At 37.9% G+C, this 18372-nt stretch overlaps 2 long non-coding RNA genes across 2 annotated transcripts; both read right to left on the reverse strand.

Annotated features, from left to right (window-relative positions):
- Positions 1-6626: 6626 nt before the first annotated feature.
- Positions 6627-7238, reverse strand: LOC130464435 (uncharacterized). Its single transcript, XR_008924851.1, has 2 exons — positions 7182-7238; positions 6627-6906 (listed from the first exon to the last, which is right to left on the reverse strand). It is a non-coding gene; the product is annotated as an uncharacterized lncRNA (long non-coding RNA).
- Positions 7239-13324: 6086 nt separating this feature from the next.
- On the reverse strand, positions 13325-16462 carry LOC130463069 (uncharacterized). Its single transcript, XR_008923743.1, has 3 exons — positions 16373-16462; positions 14368-14451; positions 13325-13876 (listed from the first exon to the last, which is right to left on the reverse strand). It is a non-coding gene; the product is annotated as an uncharacterized lncRNA (long non-coding RNA).
- Between the last annotated feature and the right edge of the window lie 1910 nt (positions 16463-18372).

Consider the following 18372-nt stretch of genomic DNA (forward strand, 5'->3'; position numbering starts at 1 on the left):
AAAAAAATTGAGTTATAAGGTGCCATGCCAAAATATACACTTGCTTGGATATCCTTTACATCAATCTAGTAATAGTTTTCGCTCAGCGAGGTGTTACTTATTGGTCCTAAAGGGGCAAGGTACACAAATAATTGTGAGTACATGTTAGTTTTGGTGAAACTCAACGATATAAGTAAGGAGTCCTTTTATGTCGTGGCAAAATCGATAGGTTTACCTAATAAGTTCCTAGACGTACCTATCAACCAAGAGTAGTTTCTAGACTATTAGCAAAAGGCTTTTGCTTACCTAAAATGTTTTAGAATTCAGTCGACAAACTGTGCTTAATTCTTCAATGGTTTTAGGATCTTGGAATCATTTTATTCACACCTGCCGGAACACATAATTCGAATAAAATGCTAATGACTTGTTTAAATTGCATGATTGCTTTCATTTTCAAGTTATTATTCATGATAAATGTTTAGACTTTGCATGCTTCAATGTATTTTTAATTATTGTTTATAATTAAATATCTTGCACTGCAGTAAATCCTTTTAGAAAGGTAACAGTAAATTTCCTCGATTGGTAGTGAATCCAAGAACGATTCACGGAAATGAGAGAAAGTGAGCAATTTAAAATGTATGTTTCTTATAGCGACTTTTATGGTTGTTTTCGAACATCAAAGTCGAATGGCAAACCAATTGGTGCTTGTGAATTCAAAATACACTGTAGTTTTGAGATCATAAAGCATTGAGTTTAATACGCTCAGCTTTACCAATGGTTAAAAAACCTAATATCTTTGTCCATTTAATTCTCGAATGAGTCTAGTCCCTAGACATTCGAATAGATCGATGCTTAGAGAACTTTAGAAGCTCAGTGTGGAATTAATGATATTAATCCACAGCTTACTCTTGACTGAACCCGTAGGGTCACACAAATAGTACGTAAACGGATCAAGTATTTAATAGCATTAAATACTCCATCTATGGATATTCGGAATCGACGGATCTTGGTTTCAGTGGGAGCTGAGATCGTCACAGGCAAGAAATGAATACTCCGGAAACGATGATATTGCCGGAAACGAAAATATGGATCGTATCGGAAATATAAATATTATCCAAGTCGTAGATGTTGCCAGAAACGGAAACATGGTACGTATCGGAAAATATTATCGGTAATGGAAATATTGCCGGAATCGGAAATATTGCCGGAAACGAAAATATTGTCAGAATCGGAAATATTGCCGGAAACGAAAATATTGTCAGAATCGGAAATATTATCGGAATCGGAAAATAATTCCGGAAACGGAAATATTAAATATTTGTTCGAAGCGGAAATTAATTCCGGAATCGGAAATGTTAAATATTGTTCGTATCGGAAATAAATTCCGGAATCGGGAATTTAATCGGAAGCGTATCGTACGAATTAGCATCGGACGAGGCTCGCTAGACGAAGGCCCAGCACGAAGCCAGGCCATCGCCCAGCAATCCACACGCATCACCAACACACGCCAAAGCCTCGACCAGGCCCAGCGCAAGCCAGGCCCAGCCGAAGCCATGGGCGCGCGTGGACAGTAGCATGGGCCGAGCGCTGTGGCTCAGCGTGGGCCGCAAGGCCTGCGCGGGTGTACGGTGCTCGTGCGATGCTCGTGTGCGAATCCTAAAGCTATCGGGATTCGATAAAAGATTAAATCCTAAACCTATTAGATAAAGTTTATTTAAATAGAGTCCTAGCAGGATTCTAATTAAATAAATTAGTATCCTAATAGGATTCCAATTCCTTTTCCATACCTCTATAAATAAAGGCCTAGGGTCATTATTTATACATAAGTTTTCAAGTATTCAAAGCTAGGATTTTTAAGCAGAAAAATCAGCCATAACTCTTGCCCATTTAGCCGAAAATAAGTAGTGCCTTAAGGGCGATTCTAGTTGGTCAATCTTAAGGCGGATCCGGACGTGCTGTGGACTATCTACGGAGAGACGACACTTGGAGTCCTAAAGACTTGTTCTTGTTCGGTTCGGGCGCAGCTAGGGAAGGCACGCAACAAAGAGTATGCATCTAAACTATGCTAAATGATTATGTGTAAATAATATGTTTTCCTGGCTTTATGGTTTTTCCGCATGATTTATGAATTGTCATATGTATCATAACCTAACACTATAGAGCTTCTCTTTGTAGGAATTATCTTCTTATCTATTCTTTTCATGTCATTTATTGTGCACAAAGTGGTGCTTCCATCAGTGTTGTTCCCCTGCTTGACTTTGTAAAGCTCATCCTGTATCTCTTCTATAGTTTATTTTCACTTTCATAAACCACAGTCATGTTGGTGATCGAAATATTTGCCATTTGTTTCCCAGGATTTCATGGATATTGATACTAGCACTCACTTGGATATGCTCCTACTCTAGATGAAGGTGTATTTTACAAATATGTGACTTATTAGAGGCCTCCATTTGCATACACACCTCAAATGCTTCTACCTTGTCTTCATTCAAGTTATACTTGAAAAGGTAATTTCTTACTAAAAACACAGAATTTAATGTTTTCATACAATTGTTTCTTGCCTTTTGCTATTAATATTTGGGATAGAACTTGGCATTATAATTCATCCTATAAACTCAAAGGTTCCTGAAACTTATACGTTTTGCATTTCGTTCTGTATAAATTGAAGTGAGGGCCAGAGAAGGAAGGGTGGTTAATATCCACATGGTTTCATACGATTGGATATGTATTTCAGTATTGTGCAACCCGATGTCATCTCGTGATTGTGGGTTACAAAGTATTATACCAACAGGTATGTAGCTGTATATATCATCTTGAGTACTTATTACTATACTTTGTATAATGCTCAAATTTTTTGGGGAAAGTTATCAAGTCCATAAGAAAATCTCTACACCCTTGTTCAAACATACAATTTAAAGTTTATACCTTATGTTGTTGTTTTTCAGAGGAATAGAATAGTAAAATAACGCAATTGATAGAATTAAGGGTTCTTTTCTTTGGCACAATGCAGGAAGTTCCATGAGGAGATGAGGACATGAGGTGTTACATAAAAGAGGCCTGGATATTACAATTCAAAGTTGGATATCTAGCTGGTCCTAAACATTTTTTTGCGGCATGCGGAAAAATTCAGAGCTAGGTATAACTATTGAACTTGAAACTGGCTTCCAAACAAGTGATGCGATTTCAAAGTTCAAACTATCAAATTGTTTTTGCATGTCAAATGTCAGGATTTAGAAGTGGGCAAGAATCCTCTGGCTAATTACTGAGTTAATTACCTTGGAACTACATTTGATTTGTTTGTTCCGCTGTTCTAGTGAACTTCAGGTGCCAGCAGCATATCTCAAAAAGCAGGAGTTGCTGCACTTGGAATGGGAAAGGCTGGTGGAGAGGCAGTAGCAACAATGGTCAAAGCATTTAGAAAGAGCAATGGTCAAGCGATTTCTTGATTAAAAGTTTCAGTGGTAATCCTCTCCCTGCATATAAACAACGAGACTCCCTCTCTTGTTCTTTTTCTTCCCCTATCTCTCCCCGCATTAAGAGCCGATCTTATTGACCCACATACTAGTTCACCTGTTTTCTGCTGTTCTAATTCTGTCTTGAAATTTCTTATAGGCCTATATTCAACAGTTAGAGTGTCACAACATGTATAATTTCCATTGCCCTGATTCCTTTTAACAGTTTGCCCAAACAACAGGTATGATTTCTAAGGCTTCAAATATCAATTGTTGGTGGGTTATTGTTGATTTGGCTTAAAATTTGATGGTGGGTGTACTGCATTTGGTTGTTTCACTGGTGATTATCCTGGCCAGTTTGATGAGCTTTTTTGAGCCAACCCTTCTAATTTTTAGATGCATTTCCGTTTTCTTTTCGTAGTTGGATTATCATGAAGAAAATATTTCCCGGTGTAGGAAAGATATCGTTTTCTAACTAAATACTCTAATACTCTGCTGTTACTTCTCAGGTTGCTGCGGCTATGTGCTTCCTTGCTGCTGCTATGTGCTTCCTTGCTTCCTGCTGGGCTAATGTGCCTCTTTTCTACTATCTGCTGCAAACTTTGAATTTTATTTCAATTGTAGTAATCAGATTAAGTGTTGTTATTGTGGTCTTATTTTTTGTGTCTTGGGCATCAAACAATTGATTGTGGTAGTTTTAATCATGGGCCCCTGTAAATTTGGATTTTGTGAAATGAACTTGGTGGTACTTTTACAATCTGATGATGGAATTACTATGTATGTAGTAGTCATTGATATATATTGATTCATAACTAGCAGGTGCATGAAACTAGAAGGTGCTATAAGAATCAGACTCATGGTCTTTTGCGACGGGGAGTGCCCCTGTCATAGTTAGCTTTTCGCGACGGGAGGTTAGCCCGTCGTGTTTAGCCTTTTGCGACGGGATTTTTCCTTGTCATAATAGGCTTTTGCGACGGGAATTTTTCCCGTCACAATAAGCTTTTGCGACGGGGTCATGACGGGGTAATCAATTACGACGCCCCCCTTTCATGACGGGCTTATGACGGGTAATCCCGTCATAATTGGTTTTTTATGACGGGTTAATGACGGGATTTCCCCTCATAAATAGAACCTTTTTTTGTAGTGTATGTGTGTGGCACATTGCTCTACCGTTTGAGCTAATAGGCTTTCAAGAAGAATTAATGGTAGTATTACTTGAAATACTTGGCTGAAAAATGTGTATCCGTTGGTTGACGGTAAAAGTAAATGTGGATGCTGGCCTGAAAATCATTCGCCTAATGCAGAAATAGAAACAAGAGAACTAAAAACCACCAAAGGAAAGAGTAGGATATACCTTCCCCCTTGTAATTTGATACGTAGTATTCATTATTGTTCAACCCTGTCACAAATGTTGAGCTGCCAAAAATTAAACAATTCTCCAACAATAATAATAAAGGTTAACAAATAAAAAGAAAATGAAAAGGTCAGAATTTCCAGACATTTATCTTTATATTACACAGAATAAATCCATCTATGTGACAATAAATAAAAAAGGTTATCAGATAAACCAAATGTAAAAAAAGAAAAGGTCAGAACTTTCAAGACATTTATGATTTATCTTATAGTAAACAGAATATTCGAACCATATACAATCAGCTGGTCCTACACAACACTTACAACAACGCCTGTATGATTGGTTCAACAATGCGAAATTGGCAGATACCGAGTAAAACACTACTTTGCAATCTGCATAACAAACTTGACACTTGCCTTACAACATAGATGTGTGTGTCTTGACATGAAAGCAATCACACAATAACATGTAGTACCAAACTAAGACTTCATAACTTCACTGTAGAACACCAACATGATTATCAACAGTGTTTATTGATAGTACAAAATATTTGATATGCAATGCAAAGAACATATAGTTTTTCTAAAAGAGACAAACTCACAAAGACCTGAGATCTAAAGAACAAGAATATAACAATTCGTCCATTGAACTTGTAGCGATACATGTCAAGGATCGTACCTGAATCTAGAAATTTCCCTGAATGGTCCTCCAATACCACATCTTACATCCTACATCCAACACCTGAGGAATGTCAAACACACAAATATCAGGAAAACACTGAGATTAAATCTTATAGTGCTGAAATTAGTCCCTCACATACCCCAAAAGAAAAGAGAAAACAACCTTCTGTCCAGGTTTTAGTTTTAGTTACAAAGCAAGGAAGTGCTCATGGCGTTTCATGCTTTCACGCAGAGATTCTCCATTCCATCTGTAAGCACGGAATTACATGCAATTCCAATATTCCATTCCCACAAAAATGTAAGCTGGAGAAACATGCTAACAACATAATTACATGAAAGAGTTTTAGAAACACAAAGGCGAACCTGTGAGCAAAATGAAAAGACTCTCCCCGGCCAAACTAGTAGAAACTAGTAACCAGGTCATAATACTGGTTAACCTGTCATAAGATTACATCGAAATATAAACTCATTCAGTAAAATTGAAGGAAAAGAATAATCAAAACAATCAAACTCATTCAGCATTAGAAATTGATGATCATCAGTTTAGTTATATACTAAAGCTAGGAGATAACTCAGACAGTGACATCAAATTTACTAATCATGATACAAATTTTAGCCTTCAGCATTCCAGGCCAATAGAGTAAATGACATAGCTTGACTATCTCATCTTGTCTCCTTTTGTTTACAGCTCGCTTTAAAGCTCATGTTCTATTGTAAAAAAAGCAGAAGAGAAGTAGAGAGGTAGTCAGACTTACTAGTTCCTCAACATGTTTAATTGCATGGCTATCCCAATTCAATGTGATGTTAATGTAACGGCGGTGATGTTCCTGTAAAAACAGTGATGTTCCTATAACAGCAGTGATGTTCATTTAGTTTTCCACATGATATTTTGGTTGTTAAAGTCGCAGCAACACCAGCTACCCCTACAAAGAGTTATCTTCTACTGATACATAGAGGAAAAAAGGAGATGATAAAAAAAGTTATAAGTCGGAAAAGGTTTAACCAAAAGATATCATCACCCATACACACACAAAAATACACACGGAGTGATGGAAGCAGATTAACTTCAGAGAAACAGAATACGTGAGAATAAATTAACTCATGAATTAACAAAGAAAACATTAAGAATAAGAAGAGTTTATCTCTTGAAAAAGCCAGTACTAAGAGTGTAATATGAAGAATTTGCCAAAAATTAAAAAACAGAACCTTAATCCCCAAAATAAAGGTACAATGAAGCTAAGCATGCAAATTCACCCGAATATATAAATATTTAACTATTTTACCTATTTTCCTGATGGAAGTTATCATACTCTTTCTAAACTAGAGATGTTTGTCTTCTGTTTGTGATTCTCCACTACGAAATTAAGTGTAGCAGCTAAGAGAATTCCACCTTTAGCTAACCTCTTCTCCCGGATTTGCAGTCGCGAAAGAAAATATTCATCTATGACAAACAAAATGAAGTATACCAATTTAGGATGCGAAACAGTGCAATATTTTTCGCTATCAAAGATGTAATATAGTGCCAAATACTTAGATTTTTCACATTCTCATATAGTCATACCGAAAAATACTCTCTTCGTTCCACAATGAATGTTCTATCTACTTTTGTATACTCATCTAATCATCTTCTACTATTCTGAAAACATTGGGTGAAGTATTGCTCAAAAGTTCCAGTTCTTAAACAAGGGAAGAATATAGAAATCCAAGAATCTATACCTTCAAGTATCTTCCTGGGCTAGTGTTCTTGTATGCGTATTTGCAAGCCAAAGAAATACTCTCAGACGCGTACCTGCACTTGTTTGTATTAGTACATTACTTCTGGTGATATTTGCTCTGACATATAACATCAACAATGCAAGCTCATTGGATTAGGACAGACTAGGCCTACGAGGCATGTGAGCATAGCCCGCACCCATCGCATGCCAGTGCACGCGTACCCGCAGCATCGCTGCTGCCCTACGTGCCTTGCTCGACTCGTCGTAGCGCATCGCTGCACCATCGCAAGGGCTTGCGCCCTGCTATGCGCGCAACACACGCCCTTGAGCTCTCGCCCAGCGCGCGCGGCACGCAGCGTGCATGCTGCTGCCCGCGTCGCTGCGACTTGATTGCGCATGGTAGCTCGCATGGCTCGTCGAGCCACACGCCCACCACACCAAGTGTTCGTGCCTTTTGTTCGTGATACAGACCAACTTAATTAAAATTAAATTTAATTTCACGAACTTGCATTAATTTTTATTTTTCAAAAAGTTACGATTTTTATTTTCGAAAAACAACGATTTTTAACGATTTAATAAATTCCAACGACAATCCAATTTCGTAAAATTATTAAGTCAAGGGCTAACAATATTCAAACTTTTAAGAACGAACGAATCAACATTTAAAGTTTGAACTTTTAATTAACAAAATCCGAAGCTTTAAATCGTTCATAAACAATTAAATTTCAGATTTTTAATAATTTGGTTTATGTGCGATTAAAATTAACGAAACCATTCAAAATTTTAATCCAATAATTTTTAAAATTAGCCACTAACCCATGAAATTATATCCCCTTTCCCAATTAACCGAACTATTAAACCAAAATTAATTAAAATTCAATTAGGGTTTCAAATTTTACGAATTGGGGAAAGGAAAAATTAGGGTTTATACTTATCGGAAAAATCTGAAATGTTTACCATAGATCAAGAATATACCCAGCAACATTGTGTCAAAATTTCAAGCATATCCGAGTAGTGTAGGTTGACCTTTTTATTGAATTACTGACCGACACTTTTAATTTTTAATGAAAATTAACAAAAACGCCGAAACAACGACACTTCGAGGCCTGGTTTTGCAATTCCGTTCCCATGAGTTGATCTTAGAAAATTGTTTTCAACAAATTAGGGTTTTAAAACCTGAAAAAACGAACATTTTTTATTTCGGACCTGATTATTACGCAATTCATCCAATAATTCGTAAAAATTCCGAAAAATCAACAAAAATCCCAAATTTTTCGACAGATGCAAAAACAATAATAATCATGCTAATTCATGCTTTGAATACATAAGGCTCATGATACCACTGTAGGGGAATACAGTTAAACATAATAACATGTGCGGAACAATCCCCAAAGCCAGGAAACATGTATAAAGCACAGATTAAGCAAACTTACATTCGAAGCGTGTTTTCCAAAAATAATATGTCAACAAACACAAACAAAGAACTCCACTTGTCGTTCCTCTACTTGGTTCACCGACACGTTCAGATCCGTCTTGATTATCGTAGCTTAGACAATCGATCAAGATACTTTGCCTTTTGGGATGAACACACTGTGGAGGCACAGAGAGAATTAGGGTTCTCTGTTTTCTCCTAGGGTTGTGTGTAATCTGAATTGTGATTGTGCTAAGTTGGAAATTAGGTTGTAAGGTTATTTACATAACCTTACTAACCGACCAAGCCAAGAGGCAAGGTCGGGTAGCAAGCCCGCAAGCCAAACGCACGGACACGCACAGCCAGTGGGCCGTGGGCCGCGCTGCTGCTGTGTTTGTTTTGCTTGCTCGCCTAGTCGTGTGCGCGCCCATGGGCCTTGAGTGCTTCGTGCACTCGGCTCGTGGGCCGCTCCTCGTATTCGCGATTAAATATATTTCCGATATATTATATATCGTTTCGTATACGACGAATCACCGTCGTACGATACGATTTATTCGTCTCGCCTAGCTTACGAATATTCGCGATACGATATACGATTCCGATACAAGGTCGTATCGTATAATACGTTTCCAACTTAAATCCCGAAAGGCTATTAAATGAATTTCCGATTCATTTAATCCGGTGATCTGTTACGTGTCATTGGTGTGGCCTTGTAGGTTCAGTCAAGAGTAAGTTGTGAGTTCAATATCCATTAGAACTCACTGATCGGAAGCATTGCTCCAGCTAGCTGTTCCGATCACTTGATCTCACTGAATTAATTGTTCGCAATTAATCTGAACCTTGGTATTACACTTAATGCACCTTGGTTGAAGGACATATTTCCTTCAAAAACTTATGCACGCCTCACTCTCGAATGCTTGAGTAGTTTCAATGTAGTAAGAGGACGTGGTAGTGAAATTACACATGTGGCTTTTCGTTTGCTTAATCAGAACTACCACTTAACTTTGAGAGATTTTGCTCGGGTGTTTGGTATGAATGCAAGCGGACCTAAGGAACCCACCGCACCCTATAATGTTTTGCAATTATGGAATACTTTAACAGGGGAGGTAAAGGAGGATGTGCAACATCTGCATGCCACTTCCTTCCAACACCCCTTGCTTAGGGTAGGGCAAGGGTTCTTCGCGATAACTTTCTTTGGGAGATTGGAGCCTAACAATGTCCGGAGTACTGAATTGATGATTCTGGGAAGTTGGGTATACAAGGGAGTTAATTCTTACAAGATCAATGTGGCCCACCACATGGCCCTACATTTTCAGGATCTCGGAAAACAGTCATCCGGCCGCCCCATCGTGCTGGGAGGCATAATCACCCACCTTGTTATGAGTGTAGCTAATTTTGTTCAACCAGACGTTGGGCATATTGAGGGTGGTAATGCCATGACACTTCTCTATGTGGAGAGGCAAGGGTGGATCAAGCCCGTCCACCATAACTTGGTGCCTGGTGAGATTCAATGGATGGTTAATGGGAAGCCTCTTTTCACAATGCCTAATACCACTTTCACAACTTTTCTCCCCGACCAGGCTAGCTATCTTTATGACATCCCCGCTGAGCAGGCTCATGGTAATGATCAGCAACCTATACAAGAGCAGGCCTATTTCAGAGATGCAGCACGGGCTGCAGGACAGCTTGGTGAGCCCGGCCCCCTAGACCCGGAGATCATTTATGCTAGATTCCGGCAGTTAGAGCTCAATCAAGAGGCTATCACTTCCCGATTCGACCGATTTGAGAGTCAATTAGAGAGACGGTTCGATCGACTTGAGAGTCAACTCGAGAGCCGCTTCGATCGATTTGAGAGTCAATTTGCGAGTCGATTCGATCATTTCGAGAGTGACCATCAGAGAGCCGTGTTCCCTATGTATGATCATTATGCTAGGCAGGGCATTGTTGGTGAGTCTAGTGAGCACCCCTCTTGGTTCCAGTACCCCGCGGGTGGTTACGCAGCTCCCGGTACCCATGGTTTTTATATGTCCACTACCCATGTCGATGGGCAAGGGAGTTTTGGTGCCGGAGGTAGTGGAGAAGGGCCGAGTGGTGGACAGCTTGGTGGTGATGATAATGGTAATGATGATGATATTGGTGACGATTCCATACCCCTTTGAGCCAATGAGGACATTGTCCGATTTAGCTTGGGGGGGGGGGGGGTATTTTGCTTCTTGTACATATTGGTATGATTTCTCTTCTTCTTTTCTCTCCTCTATTTATTGCTTTTGCGTGTGTGTGTTTGTTTGCCTCTTTAGGATAATTTTATTGCTTTGAAAAAAAATATATATACAAAAATACGTGTTGATCAATGAGAGTTAGACAATTAATTCCCTGTGCCCCTTTGGTTCGAAATTCTCATTTGATGATTCAAGTTGATAGGACAAGAGAGCATCATGGATTGACTGTTTGATGTATGAACTACAATTATATTGACTCTGGTTCAAGGTCAACTTTGTCCCACTTTTCATATGTATAATGCTGGAGTGTGGTTAGCTGTGAGGTTTTGAGCCTTGATTCTTCTGAGTGCTTAATTCCTGGTGTTGCATTGATCTGAGTTTTTGGTTTTCTACTATTAGTATGCTTAACACACTTGTACTTTGCGCATGATGAAAGGCCATTCTTTAGGAAGCTTTCAGACGATCTTAGATACATTCGTTCCTGCTTTTTCTTTCCCATGCTTATCCTTGACCATTCTTTCATTTACTTCCACAAAATAGCCCTTATTAGCCCCGTTGGTTACTTATCCCAAGTCTAGCTTGGGGGAGCTATCATTTGTTAGTATCGGTTCTTTTTGTTGAGATGGTTGGCTTTATAGGCCTAGGTAACTCAAGGTTGTGCTTCTGTGTATATGGGAAGTTAGCAAGGAAAGAGGTGTAATCATTAGTTGACACCTAAAGTTTGTGGTTACGGGTATTATAGTATGTACATATCTAGTTATTCATTTTCGTCGTTATATATATATATATATATATATATATATATATATATATATATATATATATATATATATATATATATATATATATATATATATATATATATATATATATATTCATTGTTCAAAAAAAAAAACGAAAAATCAAAAGAAAACAAATATATATATATATGTCATATATTTTGTAAATTAGAAAAGTAAGGAAAAGGGTAGAAGTTGGTTCATACTTCAAAATTTGTTGGTTACTTCTTCCCTTATGGTTATACTTTGGCTATTGATGAGTTATATTTTCCGGAGATGATTTTGTTGGTATCATTGGTTGTTTTCGCTCCCCGAGTTAGAATTTATACTCTCACATATCCAGATTATTCCTTACCCCTTGTTTATACCCGGCCAACATTACAAGCCTATATAAAGACCTTTTTGATCATCGTGCAATGTGTGTATAACAATAGGTTAAAAATAGTCGTTTATCAAGGGCCAAAGAGCATATGCGCATTTCGAGTCGACTCCGGCGTAGGTTGAGTATTTAGGGGAACCTTCAAACACACTAGTGTTGTGAGTTGGGAGGGGCTACTACTCATTTGATAGTATGCATGTTCATAATGGGAAGGTGAGTGAACAAGCCACATTTGGTTCGCTTAGCCCGCCACATAACGAGAGGAGTGATTCACTTGGTGAGGCCCAATCTTGATTTTATACGTATGCCTTGTGAGCCTTGCTTGAACTTTGTACCGGTCGATGTGTAACTGTGGGGACTAGAGATTTCGGTCATGATATTTTCTTGCCTTGATTTGATTCTTGTTTTGTCGTCCATCTTTTTGCATTGATTTTGGGGTGAGTTGATCGTCTATGTCTCATTGATGCTCTTTGCATAGGGACAAGCAAAGGTTTTCGCAAACCGACAGGTTTTGAGAAATGAAGAAATTTTCCTTTAGGTGCGAAACCGGCAGGTTTTGGGAAACCTGTGGCCCCGGTTTTCACTACCTGATGACTTTGGAGTTCCTGGCTGGGCCGAAAACCGGCCGGTTTCTACAAACCGGGGTGCCAGGTTTTCGGTCCCAGCCCTTTCCTTTTGTTTCGTTTCTCTCCGTAGGTTTAAGGGGGAGGCTATATATATTAAATTAGCTTTTAGTAGTAAACTCTTCTTGAAATTTCGTATTATTTTTCCTTGTATTAGAATTAGTACTTAGTTTATTCTCTAAATTGTTGCAAACACTTAATTTTATTTTTCAATCAAAAATCCAAGCTTTCATTATTCATTGTTCAATTCCTTAGGTATTATTTCTTACTTTGCTTTATTACTTTTATTCCAATTATGTTTTCATTGATCAATTTTATTTTAGTTATTTCAATTATGTGTGAGTAGTTTAATTTCTAGGGTTTTGGGAATCCATGAATTAATATGAAGGGATGATTGAATGATTGTTGATTGTTGGTATTAGCTGTTAATTCCTATTGATTGGTTTTATCTACTATGCGATTAGATTTGCGCAGGTTTAATTGTATTAGTCTGGCAATATCAAGTTAAGATTCGAGAGATGCAATTTGATGTTTAGGCCTGTTTCAATAGGTAGAATTGGAATTAATACGTAGCGAGAGCCCGTAAATTCTAAGTCTATGATTAATATCGATTCGAGAGAGCATTCTAGTCTAATTAATTGCTTTGTCGATTATTATTGATGGTTTATCATCCTGGATTGTTGTTCATTGGTGAACCTATGCCCTAGACCTTTTATTATCTGATTTATATCGTTGTAGTTTATTATTCAAACCAAATCAATCTCTTGTCCGCAATAGTCTAGACTTTAGTTTTAGTAATAGAAAGAACGCATGTTTCCCTGTGGATACGATCCCTACTTCCCTTGATATCTTGTTAGTGGACTTAGGTTTATCTTTGACTAGGTAATACGACTTTAGCCTGTCAATCTCCAAGCAGGTCGTCTGGGACAGGGGCTTGAGCCCCATCCATAAAAAAATTATCACCAGGTCCAACAAGAAAAGATGTATCACTCTGGTTATTAGGCTCATTGCATACTCTTTTTCTCATAGCATAATAACATCTACGAACACTTTCGACCTTCCTCTTCCCATGAGCATTTTTAGTTCCTTTTGAATTGTCAGCTCTATTAGATTTCGAAGCAAGGTTGGATGTAGAACGTTCTAACTCTACCATTTGTTCAGCAGCTCTCGTCGAGATAATAGGATCATAGGGGGGGCATACCACCTCTCTTGCAATTCCTTAATTGTAAACCTCCGTGGAAACTGCACTGCACCTTTCGCTAGTGATTCCAAAGAAGCACCCGCCCTAAAAATGCAAAGAACTCATCAATTCACATATTCAGAAACCAAATCATAACAGAACATAATCACACGAACGAACTACAACACCTCATTCACTATCACTACTTTCGCACAGGTTTTAAACCCTAAACCCTAACCCAAAACCTAATTACAACTCCGAATCCCTAATTTCTCACCCATATCAATTCTCTATGATCACTACCAAAAATTGAAAGTTCGAAACTCAAATTATCTCCAAACTACAACCACTTAGTTACTCAAATTAGCCAATTAAACGGAAAAAACTTCGAGAATTGTCTTTTTCCAATTTCAAAGCTTCATAAAAATTTAGAGAAATCACATAATCAAGCAATTACAAAAAATTAAAAGAATCAAAACAGAAAATTAATCAAATTCCCTAGAAAAAAAAACGCACTCAAATTCGACCAAAATATTAAATGAAAAACTATTTTATACTTAAAAAAAACAAAAAAAAAAATTCAATAAAAGTGGTACCTCGGTTGCATTCTTAAGCAGAAGGTCATCTTCAGGAATCCATGGTGTAGGAAGAGCAAGAGCTCCCATTCTCTCACTCTCCTTCTTCAATGGAGGTATTTTTTCGCGGGGTTTAATGAAGTTTTTGAGGAGAGAGAAAAACAAAACAAAACGAAACGAAACAAAAACAAAAATAAATTTTTAGAGAAATAAAATGTGAAAGGAGCCTTAAACGGTGTAGTTGTTTAACGAAGGTACATCTATCTATATTAGTAAAGCAGAGTGAAAAGTAAAATCTCATCCCTCAACTCTTATGGATTCTACTATAAAAAGCAATTTAATAACGGAGGTACTAAATGCAGGTAGTATTTTACCTAAATGCAGAATAACTTAATTTTATTTTAGTATCATTATTCCTATATTGCCCTTGTTATAATCTATCTTTTTTTCCATCCTATAGCTATATAAACACTTTAATAATCTGATTCAATGACTTGTAAGAGTACTCTCACCTTATACTACAAATCGATGGGTAACATGATGAATTACGTAAAGACGACTATTTTACGGTATGTAATCGAATTTATTGTGCTCAAATCATAAGTTAGAACGAATAAATATAGAACGAACATGATTTTTGGGACCTTAATTGTTCGGCACCCCAACAAGACCATCGGAAAAACTATTCGGCACCCTATCCTAACCGCCGGAGAGTTGTTGCGGCAACTGTATTAGACCGCCGGAAATAATTACCGGCACACAAACTAAACCGCCGGTAATATATTACGGCACATGTACTAGACTGCCGGTTACTTTATCCAGCAACAGTACTTAACCGCCGCAAATTGTAGCCGGAGCTCTTGTTTAACCTCCGGTTGTATTTGACGGCACCCTTGTTCTATATCCGGAAATTATATCCGGAGCGCAGGTTGATATATTTACTTATTATTGTTTTTAGTGGTGCTTATTTATGCTTATTTATTATTAATTTTAATTATTGATATGTATGATTATTATTAGTGGTGCTTATTTATGCTTATTTACAAGACTATGTTATCAGTTGGCAGAACCAATTGCTTCACCTATATTTTTGCCTTTTTTTATCTCTGTTGCTGTCATGGAGATCATTGATAGGTGAGGGTTCAAAGAAGGCATAAAATAGTTGGACACATGGTCTTACCAGTTTAATTAGATTAGCTTCTTTGTCTCTCTTGGTAATCAACTCAATGTTTTGTGTGTTGAAATTGTGTAATGCTGGCCAAGTTTATTACTACAGTGAATTAAGGAAGTATGTTGGAAAGGTATAGTGGACATTAGAGGTCATAGCTGACATATTGACAAATCTAAGTGCCGTAGGGGATGACTAAATTAAGGAACTTGTTAGTTGCTTTTTGATTTTTGATGATAGGAATGCAGTAATATTGAATCTCCAACTGAAGTTGGAGGTTTACTGGCACAAGGCCTTCAATTAAACTAAAAGAATAGCAATCAAGAGAGTTAATCACAGCCAAGAAAATGGTCATGAAAAAACAGTCATTTTAACAAACACTTGGTGGGCAACAATATGTATTCTATTTAAACCATTTAGGGGACTCATCGTCCAAGTTCAATAACCAAGGACTTCAACTCTGAATTCAGAGTCATGAAAATGATATACTACAAGTTGAAAGGTTCCACTACCAAAGAGTCCACCATACGACCATACCAATATATGAGGCTTTAAAGAACCATTTTTTATCCTTCTTCAAAAACACAAAGTGACATCCTATTAACATAGTGGGTAATTAATCACAAACGCAACTCAATTCATCAAAAAAGGATGGCCGGAACAACTAGCCGGCGGTAAGAACCGATTGCCGGTGGTAAAAACCAGTAGTTGAAACCGACTTCCGGTGATATCACCCAGTAATCGAAGCCGACTTTCGGCTAGTCGTTCCGGTACTTGTGTGTTTCTACTTCTACGAAATTACAGACAATTATTAGGCATCATTCAACTGTCAAAACAATTTGAGGAAGAACAACATACCTTCGAGGGATACGAAGCATCAATGAAGTCTAAAAGTTTAAAAATCAAGGAAGAAGATGGATGAGAAGTAATAATAGAGTGCGTGCTGGTAAAGAGCCGCTATTGGCAAAATAATACATATATAGCGGGGGCGTTGTCGTCATTTCGCACAGGATAGTAAGGACATCATGGTAACTTTAAATTGGTTGGTAGAAAATGAAACGGGGGTTGACTTCGGTGCTGGATTTGACCCCGTTATCCCGTTTTATTTTGAAATTCAAATTTTCGACATTTTTGAATATCTCTGATTCCTTCTCTCTCCTATTTCATTATTTTGGATCTACTTCTCTCTCCTTCGTTATCCTCTTCCTCTCTCATTGTTGTTCGTTCCATCGTCGTCCTGCAATTCACAATTCATCGACAGAGGTATGTAATTTGCTTAATGATGTCTACTTCTATTCTGATTTTAATTTTGGTAGTTCCAATTTTCTTAATGATGTCTACTTCTATGTTGATTTCAATTTTAGTAGTTCTAATTTCATTACTTTGCAAACCTATTACTTCGCTCTCCTTCTTGCAATTCATCTAAATTAATGAATGATGTTGATGTTGACTTAATTGAATTATAAGTCTACAATCGAAAACCCTAAAATTCGATTTCTGATATGAACCCTAAATTAAATTCTGATACGAACCCTAAAATAAATTTGAGGAATTTAAAGATATCATGGGAATAGTGGGAATCGTTAAGGTAATTATGAGTAAAGGTGGAAAGTAACTTCCCAATTGAATTATGGATTAGTGAAGTAATTTGCATGTTTGCATGTTTGTCTAGGGTTTCTATCTTGAGATGAGGTCCAGTATGAAGAGGCCATTGAATCTCCCAGCGGAGGTGGGAAGCCGGAAAAAGTGGGGGTGAGGTTCACAATTGATTTGACTTCTAAAACAATTGACTGGAATTTTGCTATTAGAAGTGCTTACAGTGGTTGTGTTGTGATTTCAGAGTTCTGTGAGTTCTGTACTAGGCGCAACTGACGGGGAGAAGCCTAAATTGAAAGTTGATATGAGGAAGAAGAAACAAAAGGCTGATGACGTAAGCGATTCGGAGGAGGATTCACACATCTGCTCATCTGATGAAGACAATGACAGTTCATCACTTGAACAAGATCTCAAGGTATTGCTTAAAAGGGTGAGAGGGAAGAGTAAAAGGCACAGAAAGGGAGGAAATGAGTGCGTGCACAAGAGGCAGAAGGTGGAGAGTGAGATCCTCAGTGCTGGAGAGAAGGTTAAAGCTCGTGGTGTTGTCGTTAAGACGCAGTTTTTGAATACTAGGAAGGTAATGGTCCTTGTATGTATGTAAGCTTGTTAATTGACAAGCATATGTCGAGTTGAAGCATTTTCCACCTTGTTAGCTTCATTTGATGAATCTAGGAGAGAGGTAGTGAAAGGCATGGGGTTTGGGGGACTGTTGGATTTAAAATTGACCTTTCTACCGCGACAGTTTTGCTACTGGTTGATGACTAGAGTTATTGACGGTGTCCAGTATTGTGGCGATGGTACCGGGTATACTCTAGGTCCAAACAAGATCAGCTGTGTCCTTGGGCTTCCATTGGGTCCCAAGCCATTGCCGATATGGCTGAAACACATTGCAATGGAGTTGGAGTTGAAGCGGATTGGGACCTTGTATGAGGAAAAAGAGACCATTTCGGTGGCTGCAGCAGAGTCATCTCTGTTAGATTTTGATGAAGGGGGGAACTTATATGCGCTAGTAACTGATAAAGAAAAGAAGGAGTAGGATTGCGTTCTTAATAATTGCGTTAGCAGAAATACTGTGCACAACAACGAATGCACAGAAATTGTCAGGACCTTTGCTATCGTGCTTGACTGTGGAAGATGAAGCAAAGGACTATAATTGGTGTTCTTTCGTACTGGACTGGACGCTTGATGCGGCAAGAAAATTCCAAAATAAGTTTGACAGAAACGGATTTGTTGCTGCATGTGGGGGCTGTTTGTTATTCTTG

Source organism: Spinacia oleracea, chromosome 6, assembly GCF_020520425.1.
Source record: "Spinacia oleracea cultivar Varoflay chromosome 6, BTI_SOV_V1, whole genome shotgun sequence".
Classification (NCBI taxonomy): Eukaryota; Viridiplantae; Streptophyta; class Magnoliopsida; order Caryophyllales; family Amaranthaceae; genus Spinacia; species Spinacia oleracea.